General features: G+C 36.4%; 1 protein-coding gene across 1 annotated transcript in view; it reads left to right on the top strand.

Annotated features, from left to right (window-relative positions):
* Window positions 1-20,645: 20,645 nt before the first annotated feature.
* The window catches only part of LOC113240371 (cytochrome P450 4C1-like), a 48,172-nt gene continuing 41,013 nt past the window's right edge, over window positions 20,646-27,804 (top strand). The window contains exon 1 of the mRNA XM_026477655.1: window positions 20,646-20,693. The gene's annotated coding sequence lies outside the window, so the exon portion shown is untranslated. The remainder of the gene's footprint in view (window positions 20,694-27,804) is intronic.

Here is a 27,804-nt window from a genome sequence, read left to right as displayed (position 1 = left end):
TATAATGAAAATGTGCACACACGAATTAGCTCCATAAAATCGGAGTTTTTAGTTTCGTTTGAAACAGGTGAAAACCCTGAAATAATAAAAAAAAGATCTATTGTTAACCCTATTTACAAAATTAGGGATGAATCGAATATAAGCAACTATCGACCCCAGTCTTATCTAAAGTCTTTGAAAAGTGCTCAATTGTACGACTATTGTGTAAAATTTAAGATGATTAGAGATGAACAGTACGGCGTTCAAAAGGGCAAGTCAATATCACATGCTGGTTTCAGTCTGTCACGCTATTATACGAAGACAGGAAGTTTTACGTAGCATTATAATGTCAGTAACGTGCGCCCGTTCGAAGTTGCCAACGAGCGATATTACTCATAGCTCAGTAGGTGGGTAGTTTCTTGCTATAACCGGGAGTACCGGGAATCTATAGACGCGGTACTGGAACTGGTTGTACCTCGATAAAACTGTATTTTTGTTTGAATTGTTATTTACATTAGTTGATAATGAATATTAAAAAAGCCTATTTTGATTGAACCAATTATTTTGGTATTATCATATTGAACAAAAAAAAGTTTTTACATGAAGGTCATGTTATTTCAAATTATTTTCATAACGGCTAGTACATACCTATTAATTCTTTTTTTTTGTTTTTGTAAAAGCATTTTTGTAGCAGTAAGAACAATTTATTAAATAATCTCAGTACAGAGTACTGAAAAAACCGACCTCAAAAGTACGTGGAATTACGTCTATTTGCTAAGTTTTATTGAAATATCCTTAAGTTCGCCACTATACAGAACTTGACCCTGGAGATAATAAAAATCGGTTCTCACTACTCAAAGTATATTGAGAGAAAAACGCCTTGAATTGGAGAAATAGCAAAATCAACCATTAAAATATTTGCTCTACTAAAATTTAGGCGCTATTTATAAAATTGAATCTTCATGCGTGAACAGTAGGGTATCCCTTATTTTTCAACTTGATTATTTTTTAACGCATAGGGCCTACTTTTTTTCGTATTGTTATAAAACACTCGCCCAGCAAATTTTAGTTCATTTATAATACGATAACCCGTGCCGACTTGCATCGGAACGTGTTCATACAAGTTACAATAGAGTACAAGCGCGTTGGTGGCGCGCAATCGTTTTTTCGGCATTGAAGTGCAATTAGTTGTGCTATTAACACGTTTTATTATTTGAATTCTTAAAATGTCCGTACAATTACGAAGTGCTAAGAAAAGTATATTCTTAGTCGGCGCAGCAAACCATCAAATAACAGGTGCCAAACTACCGTCTAATCGACAAGTTCTTGCGGTGTTGTTTTTTAACATTCGTGAAGTTAAATTGTCTGTCAGTGCAAGCGCTAATCTAGTTATTCGCGAGTGCATTACTTTCTGGGAAAAAGCAAGAATACCCACAAAATCATTTCCAAACTGTGTTAAGAAACTCGTGGATCTTTACTATGTTTGGCGGAAACTTCAAAAAAATAGTACGAAATCCCACGAAATACACAAAAGGCGCGCGGAGGAATTCCAAATGAGTTTGGATAATTTATTTGATAAATGATTATCACTAGTAACAGGTTTCTTACCACGGTATAACTTCTTTTTATTTTCCCGATATTTCGTAAGAAACCTTATGTAAGAAACCTGTTACTAGTGATAATCATTTAGTGAATAACCACGAAAGTCTTAAAATCTATATAATTTATTTGATATCGCACACGCTGATCAAAATAATGAAAATAGAGGACGATATAACGTTCTTGCAAAAACATAGGCAACCAGGCCGTCCGGGCTGCTTGGTTGGAGTAGATAAAAAATTAGCTGAGATAGAAGAAAGGTCACGGCTACGCAAAATAGAGGAAGAGAGAAGAAAACCGAGTGCATCTTCTTCATCATGTGATTATCTACCCGTACAAGAAGTTGAAAATAGTCCATGCAGTTCTGATGAAGCACCTTTACCGGAGACATCAACCGCTGCTGTAGCGATGGTTCAGTTAGGAAAACGAGGGAGAGAGGATTTTATTTCATCAAAACTAGTCACAGCATTAGATAGATGCCAGTTAAGTGTTAGAGACTCCGTTTATATTCTTCAAGCCACTGTAGAAGCGCTAGGTCTCAGCATAGACAAATACCCAATAAATAAATCGTCAATTCAAAGGGTTCGATCTCAAATGAGGAAGGAAAGGGCACTAGCGATAAAGGCGGATTTTGAAGATCATTTGCCCGATGTAACTATTCACTGGGACGGGAAACTGTTCCCTGGATTAAATGTCAGGACTTCTAAAGAAGAGAGGTTACCAGTGCTGATTTCTCTGGATAGCTGTTCTGGCAAAGATCGAGCCAACGCAATTTTAAATGCACTTAGTGATTGGAACTTGAATGGCCAGGTGCAAATAATGTGTTTCGACACTACAGCCTCTAATACTGGCCGTTTTAGTGGAGCATGCGCTCTGTTAGAACAAAAGCTAGAAAGAGATCTGTTATTGTTTGCTTGTCGCCATCATATTTATGAACTTGTTTTGAAAAGTGTGTTTGAAGCAAAAATACCCCAAGTTACTAAAAGCCCTGATATTCCGCTATTCAAAAAACTCAGAGATAATTGGATTAATATTGACTGTACTAACATTCAATTTTATCTCGAATTTGTGAAACAACATATTAACGACGTCGAAATTGCTCAATTAGTGATGTTTTATAAGCATAAACTACGAGAGCCTATTGTGAGAGATGACTACCGCGAACCGATCGAGTTATCCATCATGTTTTTGGGTGGTGATGAGGATAAAAAGCTAAAAATACGTCCTCCTGGTGCTATGCATCAAGCGCGGTGGATGGCCAGAGCTATTTACTCTTTGAAAATATGTTTATTGCAGTCTCAAATTAAAAAGCGAAGGAAAAGCTAGCTCTAAGAGACATTTGCTTATTTATTGTAACTGCTTATGTTAAACCTGGCTTGAGTGCAGTTTGGCAGTTAAAGCACCTCATCAAGGTTTGTGCCTATTGAAAATATTGAAGAGTTTCGAAAAAATTGATTGTTATTTCTCAAGCGGCTTTAAACAAGTTTTGCCAACACTTGTGGTATTTGTCAGATGAAATAGCAATATTATCGATTTTTTATGATTCGGTAGATGATGAAACCAAGAAGCGAATAGTGACTAATTTAGAAGGGAAAAGTTCATGCCATCTACAAACGAGATACATTCCATCTAAAGAAGAAATATCGAGATCTTTATATGGTACGAAGATCATCTGTTCTATTAATGTATTATTCAATCTATGTATGGCATTGACCTACCAAATAGGTCAATGATGTATGGATTGTGATAATATTTTACTATTTCTAATATAATGCATTTATTGTTCTAGCTAGATAAAACTTTGGATCACTTTGTGTCTACCTCAAGCAAGAATATATTTTCAAGATTAAAGATTGAAACCAGTTTTCTTGAAGATGACGTCTCATTATGGAAAGAAAATGCTGTTTTCATGGAGGCAAAAAGAAAAGTTCACTCTCTTAAAGCTGTCAATGACACTCATTCAAGATTTTCATGGCAAAATAACAGCTAATGAAGAACAGAAGCAAGTCCTTTTGCGCTGTGTTCAGTGTTCATATTTTTGTGTTGATTTTTTTACCTAAGAGTAACAAAATATGTTGAACTACCATCATTTAGATATGATAGCTACTACAGGTAAATTTCTCATATTTTGCAGCCTCGTCGGCACTTGTAAAAATTGTAGTACAGGGTTCAAATTTCGTTTCTAAATTTGTCATTGTGTCTATAAAAAAGTTGAAGGGTGTGGTATTTTTTTTTTGACGGGGGGGAAATCTTTATGGATGCCCCTGAGCCCAGGGAGACTCAGGGGTTATGTGGGGACTCTCCCTCCAGACTGGAGGGCCTACCCCACTAAAACCCCCCCGGGTTTCCCTCTCGCCGGTTGAGTCGGCGCCGTGGGATCAGTGAACGTTCACCACGATGCCGCCCGGCCGCCCCAGCTTACGCCAGGGCTTCCGCGCCAACGGAGGGGCGAGTCGATAGTCCTCTGACCCGCCCCCCAGACGAGTGAGGCCGTGCAATGCAGGCTCCGGAGTCCCTGTCCAGAGCCCGCTGGTCTCACTAGGGGATCAGGCGAGCAGCGCACTGCCTTCGACTTCTCCCCGTACGTATGCGCCGGAGCGGATGCGCGTCCGCCGCGTCCTCGCGCGGGTGCTCCGCGGCCTCCTTTTGCGATATAACCTCTGCGCAAAAGGAGGCCACCGCCTCCCAGGACTCCTCGCTATCGAGCATGGCGGCAACCACCCTCGGCAGCGAGAGGTCCTGCCCTACAGTCCCCATATAAGGGCCATCCTAGGAACAGCCACCTTTAGAGGTGGATGATTTTCTTCAAAATTAAATGGGACCACTATGGGAGTACCCCCTTTCCAACAAAAAAAGAATTATGAAAATCGGTTCACAAATACGGGAGTTAGGAGTTAGTTAGTTAGGAGCGTAACATACATACAAAAAAATAGCTTTGAATTACATTTATCGTACCTAACCCAAATCGGGGGCATACACTACGGGGGCATAACAAACCGGGGGAATAGCGAACGGACCCTGCGGCCAGCCTAAGCAAGTTTATCCGTTAGAGGGCACATTGCGGTGCATGCGTTTGAGGTAACGTTGGTTTTGGGCGTTAATAGGTGTTTTCAGGGTCGCATGAGTTCAAGTTCCTAAGACCGTAATGGTGTTGTGAGAAGAGCCCAGTAAGAAGAGTCCTATACCGGGAAATCCACCGGGAAATCCAGGAGGATTTATTTCCGGAACCAGTCGCTTGTCGACGTTGGATCTGTGTCATATTTTCATATTAATTTTCAGCGCGCGGATTGCGGGACGCGATGGGTGACCCCTCTTGTCCGCCGGTGACTCTTCACCTCCTAAAATCTAGGCTGGAAATACCTCGCCTTAATTTAAAATTTAAAGAAAATGTGTTGGAATTGAACCCTGGAACTCTGACAGGTGGCAAACATTCACCCAAAAAGGCTATATTGCTTCTGGGAATGAACACTAAACTAGTAAATATTAAAAGCAGTTGAGCGGCCAGTTATTCAGTTTGAGTTCGGTTAGCTGATTTCTCACTCGCATGAAAGCACCTCGTGCCTGTTCCATGTTATACAAGGTTATAGTAAAATATTGACAACTTCGCACGACTATATTACTAACCTTAGAATAATAACGTATAAAATGATAGTTTCATATCAAACGAACTGTCACAAGTGAGGCAAAAATCGAATTCATGTAGGCTAGTTTTAGTAGTAGGTTAATTTTCGGTTTTAGTGAATATTTATATAAAAATACAAGTTGAAACGCGTTACTTCCTTGTGGAATGTGATGTTAGTATCTATTTTATGTTTGTCTGACGTATTTTTACACTCATTTACCGCACATAACGTCATTTTTGGCTAAAATTCTGGAGCTGTTCGCGGTGCAAGTTGACCTTGAGCACTGAAGGCCCGCCCGCTCGTGTAGGCCTTTTGGGCGCGCTTCAATTTGCCTCACTTAGCGCGTGCGGACTAGGTTTCTATGCATTATTATTCTAAGTTACTAATTTCATTAACAACTTTTGTTCCATGACTTTTGAGAATTATTTTAGATTTTACTTTCGTACGAAAATAAAAGTATCTTTAAACGGTGGCTTAGAAATCACATGAAATATGTCTAATTGTTGTAATGTTACTTTCAATTTTAATTAAATAATCGTTCATTTGTAATATTGCTGTTTAATTTTTCGCAGTCGAAGTGAAAAGCAGAGTGTATAACTCGTTCATAAAACCCATTTTACCCTCAATTTAGTTATCGCCTCTCTCTCGCCTGCGGCTCGGGTCGATCTACTCGTCTCCGGTAAAATGACGCGTTTTATGCACTTGTTGTACAATCTACTATTAGCAAATTACGATCAGCATAAAGATAAACTGTTTTGTTAGAACAAATTTCTTATCTGTGAAAATGTTATTTAACAACGAATTCGATTTTATTATTACATTCAAATTTGGAACATCTCTGAAAAACAAAACAATTTGATTTGACCTCAATTCTAATATCAGTCGAGATGAAGTTTTATTCCAAATGAAATGTCAATAGCAAACAATTTTGACAAATTTCACACGTTACTAGATGTCGAACGATACGATAGTTGGGGCCGACTCTAGTTTGTCTATGAATGAAATAAAAAGTACGGTTGTGTCATTGACTTACGTTGTGTGACATGCGTGAGAAAAGTATTTATTTGCCGCCATTTCGCCAGTCGTAATATGCGGTTCCTGAACATATCATAGAGAGCTTATAATTATGTAACTGTACATAATTAGGCATTAAAACACTCGTGTGATGATTTTATGCAAACCCACACTCGTAACGCCTTTCATTATGTAACAGTCACATAAACTACTATACTAACTGCCTCCGTGGCCGAACGGTTACCATGCCGGACTGCCACGCAGAGGTCCCAGGTCCGATTCCCGGGCCGGGAGAATTGAACTTCCTTTTCATTTCAACCTATTTGCACCGACTGCTGAGTATAGGCCGCCTCTCTATTGCGCCATTCTTTCCGGTCCGAGTCGTGGCCAGTGGTTTCCAACTATGGCCTTGATGCCATCAATCCATCGGGTGGGTGGCCTGCCTCTCGGTCTTTTTGCGTCTTCTGGCCACCATTTAGTAATGGCTTTCGTCCATCTTACATCGTCCTTTCTAGCCAAGTGCCCCGCCCACCTCCAGTTATGCTTGGCTAACCTCGTACCCACGTCTACTACCTTTGTGCGACGTCGAATCTCTACATTGGGTACGTGGTCCAGCATGAAAACTCCGAGAATGGCGCGCTCCATTGCCCTTTGTGTTTCAAGAATCTTGTGAACGTATTCTTTCGTAATTTACTATCAAATATAGATCTAAAAAGGTCACTTAATAGGGAAAAGCATCATATGTCGGATAGTTGCCTAATTTCGGATAGTGGACTATCTCTTTTTTTCTAAAGTGCCATCTATTTCCTATTTCATGTTTTAATAGCTAATTCTAAAGTTGCGCCACTGTAAAAAAATCGGCTGACTAGTTTAGAAAATGGCAGAACAGTGAGACCACGTAACTTTTTTCCAATACAAAATAATATATTATTCTATGAAAAAGTGTTGTTTTCGTCGGGGCAAGTACAAATTGTCATTGCAAATGCTATTAATACAAATAAATGCATATAAATATTTTTTCAAACCGATAATGTTTACTATGCGGTAGTGATTTTTTTGTGAAATCTTAATATCGGATAACTACGCGAGCCTAATATTGGATATCTGATATTATGATACTTTTATAAATGAGATCTTCAAAGCTTTTCATACATGCAATTTATGTTCTATAAAAAGTCTATATAAGTTTAAATTAATATTTTTTTATTATGTTTGAGTTTCTTTTAAGAATGTTAAAGTTCCTTAGTAGGGTCTATAATAGATTTTTTTTAAATTACCCTATCAAAGATTGATTGATTATTGCTAATAAATACATATTAACAAATTGGTTAATTAGTTTCATTTAATATAGTTATTGTCACCGAATATCGTATTCACAAAAAATATTATTGGGACCGTAAAACCGGGTAACTGGTTTTAGGCTACCTTTTGAAACTCATTGATTTTTCCCCTTTTTTTTTATAAAACATATGAAGAATTTGTATTATTTTTAATAGATCTTAAAACTAGACTACTTTAAGGTTAAATTTAAAGTTCATGTGTGTTCGTTAGTATTTTTATTTTTTATTTTTCAAACAATATATTATTTGTTGCTTCTCCCCTATAACAAATACTTACAGAATAGAATACGTTTATTTACCAATTACAATACAGTATTTAAACATACCTTGAGTAAAAATAGGTACATTGTATTCAATCTGCACGCAATTGGTATTTGTAAGTACTAAATATTCTTTATTTAATATTTGCTTTTATATTTAATAGTCCCTTTCACCTGACTCCGACTTTTCGTGATATATCCTTACCGATAGCCGACCGTCTTCACTTACTTGGAAAGGACCTGTCGTCCAATCTGAACTTCGGCAGATACATTGAATCCATGGCCAAAAATGCAGCAAAGAAATTTGCCATCCTTTCCAGGGTGAGGCGTTACTTCACACCGGGACAGTTGCTTCAGCTGTACCAGGCACAAGTCCGATCGTGTATGGAGCACTGCTGCCACTCATAGATGGCTCTGCTAAATACCAACTGGCCATCTTGGATTCAATAGATAAGCGTGTTAAGAGGCTTATAGGTGACTCGGAGTTAGTAGAGGTGAAGCTTTGAGCCTTTGAGCTATGAGCCTTGAACATCGCCGTAGGGTTGCCAGTTTATCGGTATTCTACAGGATATATCACGGAGAGTGTGCGATGGCATTGCATAATTTGATTCAGCCTTGCTCTTTCCACCATCGGAGGACTAGATGTGGGCTGGGATTCCACCCCTATGTTGTGGATATTCCCCGGATTCGCGCGAAGTGTTTTGCTTCCACATTTGCATGGCGAGTGGCTAGGGAGTGAAATTCCCTGCCTGCAGACTTGTTCCCCGAACGCTATAACTTGGACCTTTTCAAAACGAGAGTGAATTGGCATTATTCACGTGTGCATGCTACATCCTCGACCTCATCGTCACTTTCCATCAGGTGAGATGGAGGTCAAATGCGCACTTATTTTTTTTTATAAAAAAAATACTTTAAAAGCAATGTGTCAAAAGCCATTTTGTCGATAGTGATTTAAAAGTAAGGCCTTGTAGTGCATTAGATAAATTATTAAAAGGCTTATAAATATATTGAAGCAGTTATTCTTATAAACGAGGTTGTGTCAATTTCTTTTCATTTTAAATAGTCTTTGATATCATATATACACAGATCACATAACAAGTCAAATAATTTCTTTTTAAATATGTTTAGTCTGCGATCACTGCTGGCAAAGCATTATATATCTTTATGGACATGTTATAGCAATTCCTAGAAAAGCAAGTAGTGTTGTGCGAGGGGCCAGCCAAGCGGTTAGGATGTCTAGTAAATAAAGTACATACCTCACATTTCTAGAAAATAGGGCCAAATATTTTAACAAACATGCATACTTAAATTTTTATTGAATTGATATTCAATTATTTTTTGTGAAATTACTCCACTAGTTTGTTATATTTATTAATACAAAGATCGAACACTCAGAAAAAATTCCTTCGATCCGGTCGGATTCGAACCGACGTCTTCTTGCGTACCGTGCCAGATGCTATACCAACTAAGCCATGGAACGAACCAACGGACCTCACGAATTTTTCTATGCGCTTGCGTCGTGTCTTTGTATTTGGTTTTTCAATGACTTTTTAGTCGTAGCGCCATCTATGAGAAATCTATGACAGATTTATCACCCAGTTAGTACCTTTACATGAATTCTTAGCTTTACAAGATTCAAGTTTTAGAAGTTTATTTTTGGTAAATGACGAAAAAACGTTTAGTAATAAGTGAAGTTGTTGTTTATGATGTTAATAGAAATATGTAGTAGTAATAGTTGTTAACATTTTACAAATAACCCTGTATGTCGTCCCCTCGACACCAACTGACATAAGTGACATTTCTCTTGTAACAGAGTTCGTCGAAGACGTTCTTCCAAAATTAAGTATCTTTTTACTGCCTTAACGTTGGCGTTCTTGCCCAATAGCCTGCACTCATTGAACCTTTTTTTCATAATACCCCGCGACGGGACGAAAAGTCGTGCGCCTGATGGTAAGCTATATGTCAATCTGTAGCAGTTGGTGTGCCAGAGCTTTAAATCGCAAAGATATGGGGCACAGTGCGCCCGTCACACTGAGACGAAGTTGACAAGTCCCATGTGCCTGTAATTTCACCAGTACCTTTTAAAACTAGAAACAAGCAAAAACCAGGCAAAAATAGATAAGGTGGTAGTACTACCCTAGACGAACTCTTTCACAAGGAGCTCTACTGCTATGAAACTGCACTGGCCCAAGCCTAGCGGCCGCCATTAAGGAAATAATAATAATTCCTGTAGTCAGCTTTCAAAAGCTAAAATTTTCCATTGGTAAGGGTCGGACACTACAGCGTCTGTATCCGACCCTTTTCTGGTTAATTCATTTGCTGCGTCCTTGTCACGTGAGCCGGTTTGTGGACTGGACTAAATACACCAATATTTCACATTATGTATAGCCACTTAAGACGACCCTTCGGCTTTCATTCCAATAATTAATTACTTGACCTGGTTTCTATGTACATTAGGACGACAAATGTGTCAACCATATTGTTTGTACAGTCCACTGTTCATCTGAAACTCTCAAATAGATATGTCGGTCACACTACACAGTAATGTTTATTCAGCTTTACGATTTAATCCTGGCAACACACACTATTCAACAACGGCTTGAAATCAAGCTTTACTCAAAAGGATTATTCAATTTGTGAAACGTACCGTGTGTTTTGTGGAATGTATAGACGGCTTACGTAACAAAACTTGATGTGATCTAATCCAATTAGAATTGTTTTCATGGTATTAGATTCGTTCAATTCCATGTTCAACTCCAAATTATACCTTCTTCCCATCGTATCGATATGTAATACTCGACCTAATCGTAAAACAATGAAAAGTATGAAGTTTAATTCGCATCATGCCTCTTGTAATTTGGTGGAGTATTAGGTACTTATTTTATTTGATGTCAGATGGCGAATGGGAGTAGAGCCCCAGGAAAGGAATGGTACTGTTAGACGGCATATTCACAAAAGATGTAACTCAAACTCAAAGTCAAGGTCAAATTATTATTATTAAACGTAACTTAAAATTTAAAGAGCGTAAGGATATCACAGATCTTTCTACTGAACGAACTATTGAGATTTCATGTGTGGAATTGGATCAGTTTGTCGTCTTATGTGTATACAGGCCCCCCTCTGCTAATTTTAACGAGTTTGAATTAATTATGGAAGACAGTTTAAAGCGGATTTTTCCAACCAAAAAAAACGTAGTAATATGTGTAGATTTCAATGTAAACCTGTTGGAAAACTGTTCTACTTCTGTAAGACTCATTAATTTATTTAAAAGTTTTAACTTGATAAATCTTTTCTTAGAACCAACTCGCATCACTGCCTCCTCTTCTACTTGTATTGATAACATCTTTTGTAACAAAGACGCAGTGTCTAAATCAATAATAAATTGCTTAAGATCAGACCATAGTGGCCTATTGGCTTCTTTTAATTGTAAAATGAGCAAGAATGTAGACCAATTTCTCTGCAAACCGATTACCACAGAACGAATCATTAGATTTCAAAATAATATCGGCAATAGTTTAAATTCCCTACCTCATATACCGGAGGTTCCAAATACTTTATATAGCACGATATTTGGTTTAATTAAAAATGAATTTGATAATATATTTAAATCGAAAACATTAACTTTCCATAGAGAGACTAAATTCAACGACTGGGCAACAGTAGGTATTCATAAGAGTAGGTCTCGTTTGTATGAGCTATATGCTATGAAAACTTATAATACTTCCAATTTCATAGAATATGTTAGAATTTATTCAAAAATATTTAAAAAAGTTTGTGTAGCTGCTAAGGTTAAGTTTCACAGCGACAAAATTAGACAATCGATAAATAAATCTAAAACTACTTGGAGCATAATAAACAAAGAGTCAGGCAGGGTTAAACAACACGATAGAGATATAGTTTTAGAATTAGACAGTAAACTTATAAAATCTAAAGATGAAGTAGCCCAAGCTTTTGAATCGTTCTTTTCGGAAATTGCTGTGAACACTACAGAATCATTAAATTCCTCCCCTTCACTTGCTATTGATCTCCTAAAGGAAAATGTTAACGTTTGTGGCAGTTTATTTAATTTCCGTCATGTTAATCCACAAGACATCATAAAAGCTTTTAAATCAATACATGCTAAAAAAACTGAAGATCTCTGGGGCATATCAACTAAAGTTATAGACTCAGTTATTGATCTTATTTCCCCACATTTAGTTGTAGCTTTCAATAGGTGCGTTGACGAAGGTGTTTTTCCCGATTTAATGAAATACAGCATTCCCTTATTCAAAAGCGGTAGGAAAGTTGATCCTAGTAACTATAGGCCCATTTCAATTTTACCCGCTTTAAGTAAAATATTCGAAAAGGTTATGCTGACTCAATTGCTGTCCTATTTCGGTAGGAATCATATTTTTCATAGTGAACAATACGGGTTTACTAGTGGTAGATCGACTAGCGATGCGGGGGTAGTGTTACTAAAACACATCTTTGATGCCTGGGAAAGGTCCCAGAACGCTATTGGTATTTTCTGTGACCTCTCAAAAGGCATTTGATTGCGTTGATCATATTACTCTTATTAGGAAGCTGGAACATTACGGTGTAAATGGCAAGGCGTCGAAACTTGTCTCGTCATATCTCAACGGTAGAATTCAGAAAGTAGACATAAATGGTGTGACTTCTTTGGGTTCTCCGGTAAAAATGGGCATTCCACAGGGCTCAATACTTGGGCCTTTCTTATTTCTGATTTATATTAATGATCTGCCATTCTTTGTTAAGGACCATTGGGAAATAGTGTTGTTTGCTATGCTGATTACATAGCCCTCGTTGTTATTTTGTCATGGCCCGTCATAATATGGAACACTACAATTCAAATACATATAAATATATACATATGTTACATGTTACGTATGTACAAAACAAAAATCAAAATTAAAATAACTGTGGACATTTAGGCACCAAGTGACTAAAATTTGACTGAAGCAACAATTAGACAAAGAAAAAAATGTATTTGAGTAATAAAAAGTAATTTAAATAGTATAATACCAAACATATACAAATACAAAGAAAAGATCGACTCATCCGTAGAACAAAGACCTATGTGCAAGAATGCTTATTATCACTCAGGACATTATACATTTCGTTCGCTGTTCTTAGCTATGTATATCAGATCGACCATTCATCGATTTTATATTTCCAAAATAATACATCAAATTAGGAAAACACCTATAGCTAGGCCTTATTTTGAATAAGGAGATTATGTATTTATCCTGTTTTCGTTGTATAATCACATCGGACTCTGTTCTTCGGATGAGTGGAGATATACAAACATAAGCTACTTCTTAAAGCCTGCATCCCGAGATTGCTTTCGAAAAACATATGTAATGTAGTTTATAAAGATAATCCAGGTTTTTTTTTTCAAATGCGGTAGTGTCAGCTGGCCTACGACTCTCCACGTTTGTGCGCAATGTACGCACCACCGTACCGTTGCGTATTTATGCCCTTAGTTGACATAGTAGAAGAAATCATGATTACGACGTCGAAACAGGGAAATGTTACATTTTTTGACATTACACGTTACGCACGGCTATAGTGTAGTCTTATTCACTGATCGTCTAGTTGGGCGAAAATATAAAAGTGTCGCTATACATAGCGGTAGTGTTATCCACTTAGGTTTGAACAGTAGCACACCCCGGACACTCCATACAACGATCGAAAGTTATTTACCTACTACTACTACATACAGCGAGGCGCTATCTGCACACGCGCAAAAGTGTGCGTGAAGTGGTAGGGTTACCCATCACTTTCTCGTACAATAGGGAATCAGACAATTTTTCAGAAAGTGTCTAGAATTAACTAAAATAGATATGTACAGCCATGAAAAATAATATTTTATTAAAATAAAGCTTAATAGTCTCTAAAATGTGCTAAAACTATGTTAAAATTTAAATAGAAACAAATTGGCGCGCAAACGTAACAAAATGTCAAATTGAACGCGTGACGTCATTTGTAGGTAAACAAGCTACGAAATCAAGGGCAAGGTGTTATTTTAAAATTTTTGTGAAGTTTGAAGTCGTTATGGAACGGAAAACATATCATTGATGTGTAGTACCTCAATGTAGGAATACTTCTATAACTACCCCAAATAAACTATTTATTGATGTACCTCGAAAATCCGACATACGAAAAAATGGCTGTACATATCTATTTTAGTGAATGCTAGACACTTTTTGAAAAATTGTCCGATTCCCTATTACGTTACGTGGTCAGAGCGGCAACATGGCGAAAATTCTAACGCGAAACTGTTATTTTTAATTCTATTAATACAATCCATACATACATAATCCATATCATTATATAATCCATAATATTATATTTTTTATTAATTCACTAACTAGAATAATGTTGAAGATTTATTTAAAATATATATTAAAAGCACTTAAAATATTGTATTTTGAACAGGTACTTTTAAATAAAGTAACCAAAGTATTGAAATTACGTGTTCAAGTTTATCATTACCTAGTTAATAATTAGGTATATTTAGGTATATTCATTACGTAATATTTTGTCTACTAGCTCACGAAGTTCTGGTGTGTAGTAAGTAAGTAACTCTGCACTGAATAAATTAAGAAAACAATAACTAAATGAGTCTCATACATAAGTTTTTGTCATCTTCGTTTCATTTACCCGTTTAGATGATAATAAACAACCGTACACAGCACAATTTACGACCATTATAAAAAGTAACGTACAATGATGTCATATATTAATGTACAAGTTTCGTAATGAATAAATGTAAACTATGTTCAAATATCAAAGCCGTCTTAGCGCGAAAACGACTCGCCGACAGCCTTGTTGTCGTTCAGTCAATGTTTAACCGTCAATGTGCGGGGCGTGTTGAGGCATCTAAATCTAGGGAGGGGCGGAGAGTGTCCATTTTCGTTACTTTTTTGTTCTCTGGCTTAGGTTGGAATATCGTATACCCCAAGCATACCCACTCTGATATCGCTACGCGTAGTGAATATCGCGTACTTATATCATCTGAAATCTGAACTGATAGGCGTGTCGTTCACCACCAGACCCATGACATATTTATCCTTTCTATTTATAATTAAAAATGAAAGGTTTATAATATATGTACATATAATTAAAATATCATCTTCCATAGTCCATTGTTTCCTAATAAGTTAAGGTTTCGAGAATATTATTAATTAATAACACCCAGTTTCCAATTTCCTTCCCCAAAGTAATTCTACTCGGACGTAATTGTTCGTACACGCACATTTTGTTCCCTGAGGCAGTTCAGTAATTTTGTTCAAACAAGTCAAAGGTTGCGAGTTATCAAAAATAATTTCTGTATAAGTTAACATAGAAACAGTGCTCGTAAACCTTTTTCTTCAGACAACAAATAAACAGTAGAGGTAAATATTGCGAAAATTGATGACAAACGATATTTTATAAATGACACGATAATAATGTTATTATTTTTTAATAAAGTTTTCGTTTAATGTTATTATTGTTACCTTAATGGCGGCCGATGATATATTTTGTTTTTAGGATTAAAAAAAACATAAACAAAGATGCAATGATAATAAACTTTTTCTTCAGTCAACACATTGACTTACAATTATATGGACGTCGGGTCGGCGCTAAAAATTGTCCGAACTTATAGGGCGTTAAAATCGTATACAGAGCGTCATTCACGCTTTAGTCTTCGTTTGTTTGACTGACAGCGAAGCAAGCAAAATTAGACAGTATTGCGATGACATTACAATTTAAAAGCTTTTTCATATTCCTTTACATGTCACTACGTTTAAATAGGTTGACTTGGGGCATTTTTTTCGTGGTTTTTGTATTAGACTCGTCGTCCTTTGTAAGTCAATGAGTCAACATTATTTTTTTGGCAATATTTTAATAAAATTCTAAATACCTTTTAAAGACATTTGCAAAACATTGGCCAGTCAGCCGACTCTATTAACAGTAATTGTAAAGAGTTACTATAACAAAAAAAAAACATTAAATGTTGCCATTATATTAATTTGAATTGGTGTCCATATGGACATTGTAGGAGTGGACTAGCATTGTTGCTTACATGTTCGGGTACTTTAAATTAGTAAAAAGTTTATTTAACACTTCAATCATGGCGTCGGTATACATTATGTTTATAATATATTGTTTAGTAGCAGTAGAGTACCTTTTGACAGAGTTCGTCCAGGGAAATACTGCCACCTTACCTATTTCTGCCGCCAAGTCTGAATCACAAAGATCCGAGGGGCGTTGTCACTACGCCAGTCACCCTGAGACATACGTTGAAAAGTCCTATATATCTGTGATTTCACCAGCACCCTTCAAATATGCTAAATCTTCACAAATTTCAAATATGGTAAAGCTCAAATTGCTGCTTGGCGGCAGAAATAGGTATTGATAGTACTTTACTGGATTAATTCTTTCACAAGAAGCTCTATTGCTACTCGTTTGCTTCTCTCAACAACAAGGTCACTATGCACGTTAAATCAGAGAATAAATAGTACAAAAAAGTTATGGGTAACTCTACCACTTCACGCACACATTTGCGCGTGTTCAGACAGCGCTTTGCCATATGTAGTAGTAATAAGTTGTGTTGTAAGTTTCTACCGTTGTGTGGAGTGTCCGGGGTGTACGCTAACTGTACTGAAGATTCATTTCCATTATAAAATTCTTTATTTCGCATTAAGTTTCCCCGGTTTACAGTAGCACAAAAACTAAACGTGAAGTGCCGAAAAAACACGAGAGTGAGTGCGAGTGGGGGCTCTTTTATATATGACAAACGAAGCGAAGTATTTGTACCCGCGCCAAAGAACATACCTATAGCTGATGTCAAACACCGTCGCGTAAACAAGTCTGCAGTCTGCGAGCATGTCATGGATAAACCTATACACATTCAAGGAAGTTTGACATACCCCAGGTCCTTGCAAAAGAAGTTCGGTATGCTGCTGCGAGAGGCCATTGAGATTAAAAAAACGTCCTAATTTCAACAGGGAAGATTTCAACAGGGGATTTCAACAAGAGAATTCAACAGGGGTTTCTCCTCCAGTATTTCCTCTGATAAAAGATTCCAAACAGACATAAGACTGCAGTAATAATTAATATGTTTTCATTTATTCTAATTTCCATTATTAATTAATAATAAATTTAAGTTAATAAAAATTCATATTGTTCAAATAAAATTATTTGTAAAACATAATGTAGCGTAAATTGAAATGTTTCCTTGTAAAATTAAAAATAAGGTATTTAATTAATAACTTTTGTAACTATAGTGAAAAAATAGGGTGGTTTGCATTAATATTAGCCATAACTGGTTGATGACTGTACAACCTCAGTCAACCGTGACCATGGGACCTGTAAAGGGCCTGAAACGTTGGTTTGTTTGAAAAAAAAAAACGAATATGCGCGATTTAAATCCGGCAAAATAGTTTCATTTCCTAGTACTAACGAGAATTTCGAGTAATTACAGGCCGATCGCATTATTACCCGCGGCCTCAAAAGTATTTGAGAAGGTAATGTGTAACCGCTCATGCACATTCTGTGAAAAGTTCAATATATTTGATGAATCACAAAATGATTTTAAGACTTTCGTGGTTATTAACTAAATGATTATCACTAGTATCAGATTTCTTACCACGGTATGACTTCTTTTTATTTTCCCGATATTTCGGAACGGTTGCACGCTCCATGGTCACGGGTTGACTGGACGGCGGCAGATGACAGCTTTATGAGCAGACATATCTGTCTACCCTCTTGCGCTGTCGACGATAACTACTAATTTACAAACCGCCCTGAATAAATACTACGCGTACGCCTACGCATGGCTATCATACGGCATCATATTGTGGGGAAATAGTACAACTGTAAACGACCTCTTTATTAAACAAAAAAACTGCGTTAGAATACTAGCAAATATTCCAAGAACAGAGAGCTGTGAACAATTCTTTAGAAAATACAAACTCTTAACTCTAACATCAATTTATATTTTGAAAATTTGCAAATTTATAAAAAAGTACTCACAATTTTACACTAAAATTGAAAGGTGAACCCCGACGCCATACAACAAGATACGGAAATAATCTCGTGGTACCGGTATCAAAATTGGAATTGCATAAATCGAGCCCATATACAATGTCAATAAAAATATACAACAAACTGTCTGAGCACATAAAACAAGAAAATAAAACTAATATATTCATTAATAACTTAAAAAACATTGTTACTAATAAAAATACTATACATTGCAACGATATCTAGACGATAAATCTCTGTAGCGTCGATCTGCCTCATTCCTATATTGCTGTGCCCTGCGGGGTTCATTGTGATGGAGGATTCATTGTCATTCTCTGCACCTGTGCAGTTAGTAAATGAAGAAATTAATAAAATGAAATGGATAAGAAATTAATATTATCGTCTAAATAATTTTTATCATCTAATTAAAATTGTTGTAACACATAAATGTACAATTATTAATGTGTATATATGTATAATAATAAATGTAATAATAAATTTTGAAATTGATGAGAAATTAAACGACATTATAAAATTCTAAATAAGTTGACGATAAACTACTTTAAAAATAGAACTAAAATGAGCTTGCTACTGTTGACGATTAGTAATAATTATTATTTTGTTTAATTGCTTATTTTATCGAATATCAAATTAAGAAATAATGTAAAAATTGTAATACAAATTTAGATTTATTCAGAATTTAGGGTTGACATTGCTATGCCCTTACAGGGTTCATGTTTGATCTGTACTATCTAACTTAAGACCATTGTAACAACATGAATGCAATAAATAATTTGAATTTGAATTATTTAAAAAAATATCATCACGTGTGTACGTTTATACGGTCATAAAATATGCCACTTACCAAATGTACTAAATTCAGTTTTAAACTTAGTAAATGAATTGCGTACAAGTATGGAAACTTTCTAGACATCTAATTGAATTTGACTCGCCCACGCACTACCATTATCAAATAAAAGACAACATGGCGTTGACTGTGCCCCGTGAGACGGTGTAGAATGAAAACAAAAAGTGTTTGAAAATTAGCTATTGTTTTATTTAACAGTCTACTTATCTGACTCTTATATAGTAGGTAACGTGAAAAGTATTTATATTTAAAAAAAATGGTTGTAATTGAGTGGGTATAGGGTAGTATTGGGTAAGTGTACCTACACATGTGCGTCGCCAAGAGTACGTGACAGCTTTTTCTATAAGACATCGTTTATCAGTTGCAAGAATCACCTTACCATACCTTTCTGGTAATGAGATTTTGTTTCAATATGTATGGGCTTTTGCTCGCGGAGAGCTGAGAAGAGTCTAGGCATGAGACATACCCTCAAAGTGTTATAATTCTTTAGGTGCACTTGCAGCCTGTATTCCAGGCACATATGTATACCAACAGATTTATATTACGTAAACAAGTAATGTACGACAAATTGCGTAGTTGAACGTGTCATTATCTTTTTTTTTCATAGAAAGAAAAAGTTAGGTTCACCACAGTACGTCGACAATTTCGAATTTCGAAAACCTTTTCCACGCTAGCGTGCAAAAAAGGCTTTTGCGCGCAGAATTCTAATGAGAATGAAAGCCTTTCCTAGCTAGTGAAGTGAAAATTCACTATTATAAAAAAATTGTGTAAGAGTACGCGCGGACTCTTGCAACACATCGAGTAGGTACTCTTGCACATTTCAACCATTTCAGAATAAAATTGATACTAACCCCATACGTTACAAGTGACCAAGATCGTTTGCAGTTTGACCTATAGACAAGTTTGTGGACGGTTTGATGAAGATGATAAAGTCAGTTTAAAAAAAAAACTTAGTCTCAGTAACGGTTTGAAAATATCAAAAAGTTTTAAGCAAATACATAAAAATGTTCATGCTTTTGTAGTTTCTTGGTTTTCAATAATTTTTGAATATTTTCCGCACAGCAATCGCCACTTCCTAGCGCTAAAAAATGACAATGAAGTCAGCTACGTATTGTAAATAACTTCTCGGCAATCTACATTGCGTACTCTTATCGGATGCAAAATCTTAGACCAGGCTACTTCAAGTGTTCGTGAATGGGTTGAGAACATATTAAATAGCTTACTAAAAAATCTTATAAATGAATTACACAGATAAAAAGTCTATACAAGTCAAAAACAAATTAAAAAGATTTAACATGAAGATCAATATCAGAGGAGGCATACGCAAACTGGTCATTGATTTAATTGTTGTACCTTACATATTAACGCAACTCACTAGAAAAGGACAAATAATCTTTAAGTTTAAGATTCTACCTTGAATGTACTGTAACTTGTTATTAATATTTGTAATAAACAGTTTTAAATTTAAAATTTTTATTTAAAAAATAATTTTTAATAAAATAATACAATATTATCGAAACATCTTTATGTTCAAAAACAGCCATAATCTTTATTACGGGTGTTTTTGTGATCGAAAACCTTTAGTTTGTCTAGTCTAATGTGACGTTATCTCACAACAATAAACCTGTTTTTATCATTGGTCATTATCTCCAGTTACATGCGCCGCTTAACAGTGTGAACAAACTTCAAAGTTCTTTATACATTAGTCGTTTCATATTGTTGCGAATTTCATAATTGTTGTTGCAGCAGATAATGTATGTTGCATTTTGCGGGAAAATGTTTTTAAAAATTATATTACTAGTAAAGGGCAAGACAGGATGTTCAGTATCCAAACAGAGCTCAGAGCGCGTATTCGTTGATTGTAATATGTTTTTTTTCCTTTTGAGTTTATATTGGGTATTGTTTAGTTCGGATTGTGTTTTTTTGTGATATCAACCGACGAGAAGAACAAGTCGTGGGTCTAGTGGTAATTTACACGCCTAGAGCCGTAACTGTTGCAGTAAGTATTACTCAGAGCATCAAATACCTAGTAAAGATCGCTCCGACTCATTTTTATACTTTGTCTTGATTTTAAATACAGACACATGTTTTAGTCCCGCCTAACTGAAACTGTCTCCTAATATACAGTCATTTGTAAGTCGCTTTTATTTAGCAATGAACATTTGGTGCCGAAACCCGGGAACGAACCAGGGACCTTTAGATTGTTCATTCAAAGAAGCAACTTCATTCAAAGCAATATTTTTACCATGCAGAACTTATTTAATATATTTAATTGTTATGAAAACATACAAAGCCAATATGACGTGAAATTAAGACAATGAAGAGAGAGGGAACGAGTGAATGTACATAGAATGATTGGTTCGTGAACGAACATCTAGTTTAGGAGCCATTGTCCTTAGATTTGTTACGCCTTTATACCTACTTGTTTTAATTTACGTTGTAATAAGCAAATTTCTTCTCTGTACTATAAATATATAATGTCAAGGAGTGTCTTTTTAAAATAAAGATATTATTATATGGGGCAATGCCAGATCGCTCAGGCTCATTTTTATACTGCTTCGGTATTAAATACAGGCATGTGCTTTAGTCCCGCCTAACTGAACACTGTCTCCTAAGATTTCTAGTCTAGTTTAGGAGCCATTGTCCTTAGATTTAATACGCCTTTAAACCTGTTTGTTTTATTTTATTGTGTTTACATTTCTAATCAGTAAATGCATTATCTGTCTATAAGGCTGTGTTTTTAAATAAAGATATTATTATTATTATAAGGGGCACTGACACTACGCCCGTCACTCTGAGACGTAAAGTCGAAAATGATTATCATTAATTACGGGTTTCTTACCACGATATGAGTTCTTTTTATTATCTCGATATTTCTTACTTTATATATTATTTATATAATAATTGTAACCTTTTTATTGAAAAAGAAAACCGGCCTCAGGGTTTGTTTATCGGATTTGTTCGATTTATATGGGATCCCTTCATTAGATTCTGACTTCTTAGCATTGACCGACCAATAAATGGACGTCGGGTTCGCGCCAAAAAGTGTCCGCACCTGTAGGGCGTTAAAATCGCATACAGAGCGTCAATCGCGCAATAGTCTTCGTTTGTTCGAGTGACAGCACGGTTGTCAATCATGCAGTACCAATATATGCAGTACAAATAATAACTTGTAAAAATTACTGCAGTAAACTTTGAAAACAGGATTTTGTATCACATTTTCAATAAACAAACCTATTGAATTATCATAGTGCTCATTTAAAAGTGTTATTTTGTACAGTTTTATAGTATTTAATTTATATATAACTGAATTGTAAATATAAATTACAAAAGCACACGTAATAATGAAATAGCTAACTGTCCTTTTTCTACTCATTGCATGCGCCAAAGATGGAAAGAGACCCAAGAGTTTCAAGAAGCTTATATAAACTTCTTGGTCATTTTCAATTGTTCGAACCACAAGCGATTGAAATATTTAGAACAAAGAAACTGTAGAGTTGCTTTGATTTTAATCCTATTTTTAAAATGATTTTTTTTATTAAACGTTAGCAATAACTAACGAAATATTGTTCTACTCGTTTTAGGGCTTGGGATTACCTATCAGAAGTCAGAAAATACATTTGCCCCAAATAAGATTAGCTCGAATTTTCATAAAGTTTTGTTTTTACGAAGATTTCAAAACAAAAGCTAATTTTGTCTATGTAAAAAGCATCCAAATTACTCAAAAGCGTAACGGTTTTGTTATAAATCGGAATTACGGATATTTGAGTTTACGTTTAGTTAGAATATCGGTACATTTCTTATAAGTACATGCTTATTTTCACATTTGCAGTAATAATTGTATGTATGTATCTGCCCAACTCTTTATTATACCTTTAAGTGAATTTGTACAAAATTCGACATAATAATAAATACAAAAAAATTAATTAATATTTACGAGAAAGGCTATTCCATTACTCTTGTGTCCAAGTAAATTTCAGTCGAAGCTAAATATGGTGCATTTTGTTAAGTTTCCAGTAGAAGCTGAATATGGTGTTTTTGGGCCCTTCAATTGTTGTCAAATTTAGGCAGTACTGCAATGACGTTACAATTTAAATTAAATGTTTTAGGTTTTTATATTTCGTTACATGTAACTACGTTTGTATAGGTTAACCTCGGACATATTTTTCAAGGTCAACTTGCACCGCGAACAGCTCAAGAATTTTAGCTAAAAATGACGAAATGTGCGGTAAATGAGAGTAAAAATACGTCAGACAAACATAAAATTGATACTAACATCACATTCCACAAGGAACTAACGCGTTTCAACTTGCATTTTTATATAAATATTCACTAAAACCGAAAATTAACCTACTACTAAAACTAGCCTACATGAATTTGATTTTTGCCTCACTTGTGACAGTTCGTTTGATATGAAACTATCATTCTATTCCTTTCTTATTCTAAGTTAGACCCGATGTCCATTTGTTGGTAGGTCATTGCTTCTTAGTGATAATGACATTGTTACGGACTCCTTTGTATATTTTATATTTTCTTTTCTGATTGTCATAATGACGGTGATTTGTTGATTACATGTATTGTGCCAAGTGAAATGTCGACTTTTATTTGCGAGAGATCATTAGTGATTTGAAATAACCGAAATTAACCTGGAACAGCATTAGGGACCACCTTGAGAGTTATACCCTTTCAACAAAAGAAGAATTTTCAAAATCGGTGCACAATTGATGGAGAAATTGGTGAATACACCGACGTGCCTATAAATTTTGAGGATTTCCTTTGATTTTCACTGGATCCCCTCATTACATTCTCACTTGGTGACAACGAGACAAACACGAGAGTGCACCCTTTAAAAAAAGAATTTTCAAAATAGGTCCACAATTGACGGAGATATCTGAAAACACGCATACAGCCGAACCTATAACCTCCACCTCCTTTTTTTTGAAGTATGTTAAAAATAATTAAATTTTTATTGAATTGATATTCAATTATTTTTGATGTGAAATGACTCCACTGGTTTGTTATAATTATTAATACAAAGATCGAACACTCAGAAAAAATTCTAACCGACGTCCTCTAGCATACCGTGCCATACGCTATACCAGCTAAGCCACGGAACGAACCAGCGGACCTCACGAATTTTTCTATGTGCTTGCGTCGTATCTTTGTATTTGGTTTTTCAACGACTTTTTAGCCGTAGCGCCATCTATGAGAACTCTTTTTCAACATTTTGTCACCCAGTTAGATAGATACCTTTACAGCTACCAGCCCATTAGGGCGTCAAATAAGTAATACTCGACCAAGAGACAATGTTAAGTATGAAGCTTCATACGCATCATGCGTCTTTTCATTTGTATTACTTATTTGACAGTTATTGTCTAGGATCGAGAACGACAGTACAGGCTGGAACGCAGTAATTTAAAGAGAGAACAAAGAAGAACCATTAACGCACGCACTATAACGCACATATTCAACATAGCCCCGTGCTAGCAAACATTGTGTCGCGGGTGCCATGGACACACACATAGACAACCACAAATTACACTCAAACTCACGAGATAAATAAATGTAGGCTATAGTATGTAGATAAATGTTTCTCCCGACCCGGGAATCGAACCTGGGACCTCTGCGTGGCAATCCGGCATGGTAACCGTTCACATTACTGCTTGGCGACAGAAACAGGTAAGGTCTACTGAGCTCTACTGTCACAGATATTCAAGTTGAATATTCGGAAATATAATCACATGTAATTAGGCCTATTAGGTCAAAGATGCAGCAAGTGAGGGATTCCATCCCACAAGGTAGTGTTCTTGGCAGTACTCTTAATTTACATAAACGGCCTACCTAAAGTCATAAGTGAAACCTGTGTTATGTTCGCGGATGATTTTTCACTCGCTATTTTCATGTAACAATAACACCAAACCAAACGAAGAAATCCTAAACATTATAAATACGACTGTAGCGTGGCGAAACGACCATAATTTAGAATTAAATTTTAATAAAAACCAAGATCATGCAATTTAGACCGAGACAAAAACTCAATTAAATATACACTTCAAATATAAACAAATATAATCTCAGCACAGAGTACTAAAAAACCGACCTCAAAAGTACGTGGAATTCACTTATTTGCCAAGTTTTATTGAAATCGGTTACCAGAAAGTGCGCAAACCCGGATTTATCCCCTAGTTCGCCAATATACGAAACTCAAAGTACATTGAGAGAAAAACGCCACACAACAGATATGTACTCCAAGGTACTAAGAATAAAATTATTTATAAAATTTTTCCTGTTGTGGAGTACAAAACTGAGAGTTTTAGTTGCCCTCGGTATCGCCTCGTCAATATGAGGTAGAAAGGTAAGTATGTAAAAGAAAAATAAAAATAATTTATTTTATATTTTATCATTGTGATAATAACACAATGTCAAAGGCCAATGTATGATTGCCGCTAATACTACAAGTTACTTATAATAGCTACTACGTAACTAATAACACTGGCGTAGTAATGGATTCAAGGTCAGGGTGCAAGGCAATGGGTGCAAAATGCTTTGTCTTTGCGTGATAATAATGATGACACACGCGCGTTGTTTTATCGGTCATTGTCATTAACCTATCATACGTCCCACTGCCGAGTATGAAGTTTTCTAAGAGTTTGCTTGTGCGTAGACAACATAGGCGTAGGTCATAGGTAGGGCGGAGGAAAAGGGCGCGCTCGCGGACAGTTCTCAAGAAAAAAAGAAATATACAGAAGAAAAAAAATGGTTAAAGGCACATAATCAACGTAAGACACAAGTAAATAATTATATAACAAAATCACTAACAAAACAAGGATAAAATAAAAATAGATTGTTTATATAAACAAGAAGAAGTAATTAATATTTTTTTACTATTTATTAAGGCTTTGGCAAAGCCATCAGACTAAACATGAAGTTTAATTATGTTTCTGTAAGTATGGCCGCCACAAAGAGGATAGGCAATTTGAGGCGGCGTGCTTGGATCGACTCGGGATTCCTTAAAACGTGCCGATACGGGTATTCTAGTTCGAGATTCGTATAATTTCGCGTTTTAATCTTCGATTAAGGCACAATAGCACTATCCTATTCCACTTTAAACTAGATTTCACAAAATAATTGAAATCAAAATAAAAACGAAACTTTTCCCTCCAAAAGGTCCAGAGCGAATCTAGAGAAGTAATTAAACGTGATATAAGTAGATAATATACACTTTTTTTTTAAATTAACGCCATTAGGGGCACTGATGTTACTGAGCAGTAAGCCATTTATGACAGTTTATTTTTATTAAGCGATGGGACGAACAATTTGTGCGCGCACGGTGGTACGCGACACGCCTATCCATAACAGTTGCAGTGTCACTTGGAGATGTAAATTGCAAAGATCTTAGGGGCACCGCCACTGCGCCATGTGCCTGTTACTTCACCAGCACCCTTACCCTTCTAAACTAGAACGCAGTAATGTCAGCATTACTGCCTGGCGGCAGAAATAGACAAGGTGGCAGTACTTCACTGGACGAACTCTTCCACGAGGAGCTCTACCGCTGCTACTCTATTTACATAGCTCTTTGTTAGTAGACTATATTTAAAGCAGGAGACAGTAATGGATTTTTATTTTCGGCAAAGAACTCCCTATAGGGGTTTTTTCTGCAGGAATACAGCTTGGAGTCCTTCAAAAGGGGTTTGAGAAGGGACCTAAAAGATGGACAACGCACTCGTGACGCCGCTGGTATTGCAGGTGACGGTGACGGTGACGGCTTTCCATCTGGCGGGCCGTTTTGCTGCTTACATGTTGTAAAAAAAAACAAAAATAAAGAAAAGTAAAGAAAACATTTCCGAGCATGTTTCAGAAATTCTAATTACAAACGAACGACATTTTTTAAAAAGCCTATTCTGTCGCACTGCTGGGAAAAGGCCTCCCTCCCGTCTTTGTACATTTCTCTGTTTTGCGTCACTGAGGTCCAGTCTTTTAGGTGCGCGTCTAGCTCGTCTCTCCGCCGACGCTTTGGCCTGCCGCATGGTCGTTTCCTATCGTTGGGGATCCATTCTGTGGTGGCCTTAGCCAACGACTCGTCTGACATGCGGCAGACGTGACTCGCCCAGTCCCATTTTAGTTTGCCCGCTTGTTGATCCAATATAATAAGTGCGTATGAAAAGTATAAATAAATAAGTGTTGGGAAATGTTAGGAGCTTTCCTGTTTGCCTAACAGAACTGGGTACTCCGTCCATTAAGAATCCCCTGTTACAACCCCCTGGGGGAACTTTTAAACTTGTGCTTAAAAGCATTTCTACTGGAAATGTTACGAAGAGGATGGGGTAGGTCACTCCAGCACTTGAACTGCCTGAGCAGCTTTGAGTCAGGTTTCCGATAGAGATATTTTTGGGTGTCTCGGTTTTTGCTACACCTTCTTCTTATCGTATCGTATCAGACTTACAGGACGGTAATGGTACCAACAGTAGTTTCCCAGGAGTGTTGTTACGTGTGACAGCTTGACAGCTTCCTGTCGAGAGTATTATTATTTTCTTAATAGCGGGCACTAGGTTTGGGCCAGTGTCAGTTACGAGGAATGCGGTCAGTTAATGATGATTAACAGTTTCGAAAAGTGCAGGCAGATAATATTGGTCAAAAACTCCAACATCAAGGCAGCAGCTACTGCCTGTCGAGTGTAACTCCTAGATGTTTGACCGTATTTTTCTAGAGAATTTGGCTTGCGAGTTTGGTATTCGCCATAACCATTCGCCAAGGTGTGTGATGGCAGATTGAAGAGCTGCGAAAACCAGCTTCGTGCTGTGCGCCGAGTAGTAGAGTGCAGAGTTATCGGCTAACAGGTCGCGATTTACAGACTTCGGTATGCCATTGGTATACCATGAGAATTAGGGGGGTGAAAGTACAGAGCCCTGCGGAACTCCCGCTTTAATGGAGTGCGGAGGATGTACTATCGATTCGATAGAGGAAACAGTGATTTGCTACAAAGTTTTGAATGATGTGCACAAGACGATGTGGCAAGCCAAGATTGTATAGCTTATAAAATATGGCAGATTGTCGAAAGATTTTACCATATCGAAGAAGTGGGTTTCATTGAATGGTAGCTACACTTGCTG

Source organism: Hyposmocoma kahamanoa, unplaced genomic scaffold, assembly GCF_003589595.1.
Source record: "Hyposmocoma kahamanoa isolate Upper Pololo Valley unplaced genomic scaffold, ASM358959v1 134, whole genome shotgun sequence".
NCBI classification, from domain to species: Eukaryota; Metazoa; Arthropoda; class Insecta; order Lepidoptera; family Cosmopterigidae; genus Hyposmocoma; species Hyposmocoma kahamanoa.
The sequence above is the reverse complement of the archived record's forward strand: the minus strand, read 5'-3'. Positions and strand labels throughout refer to the sequence as shown.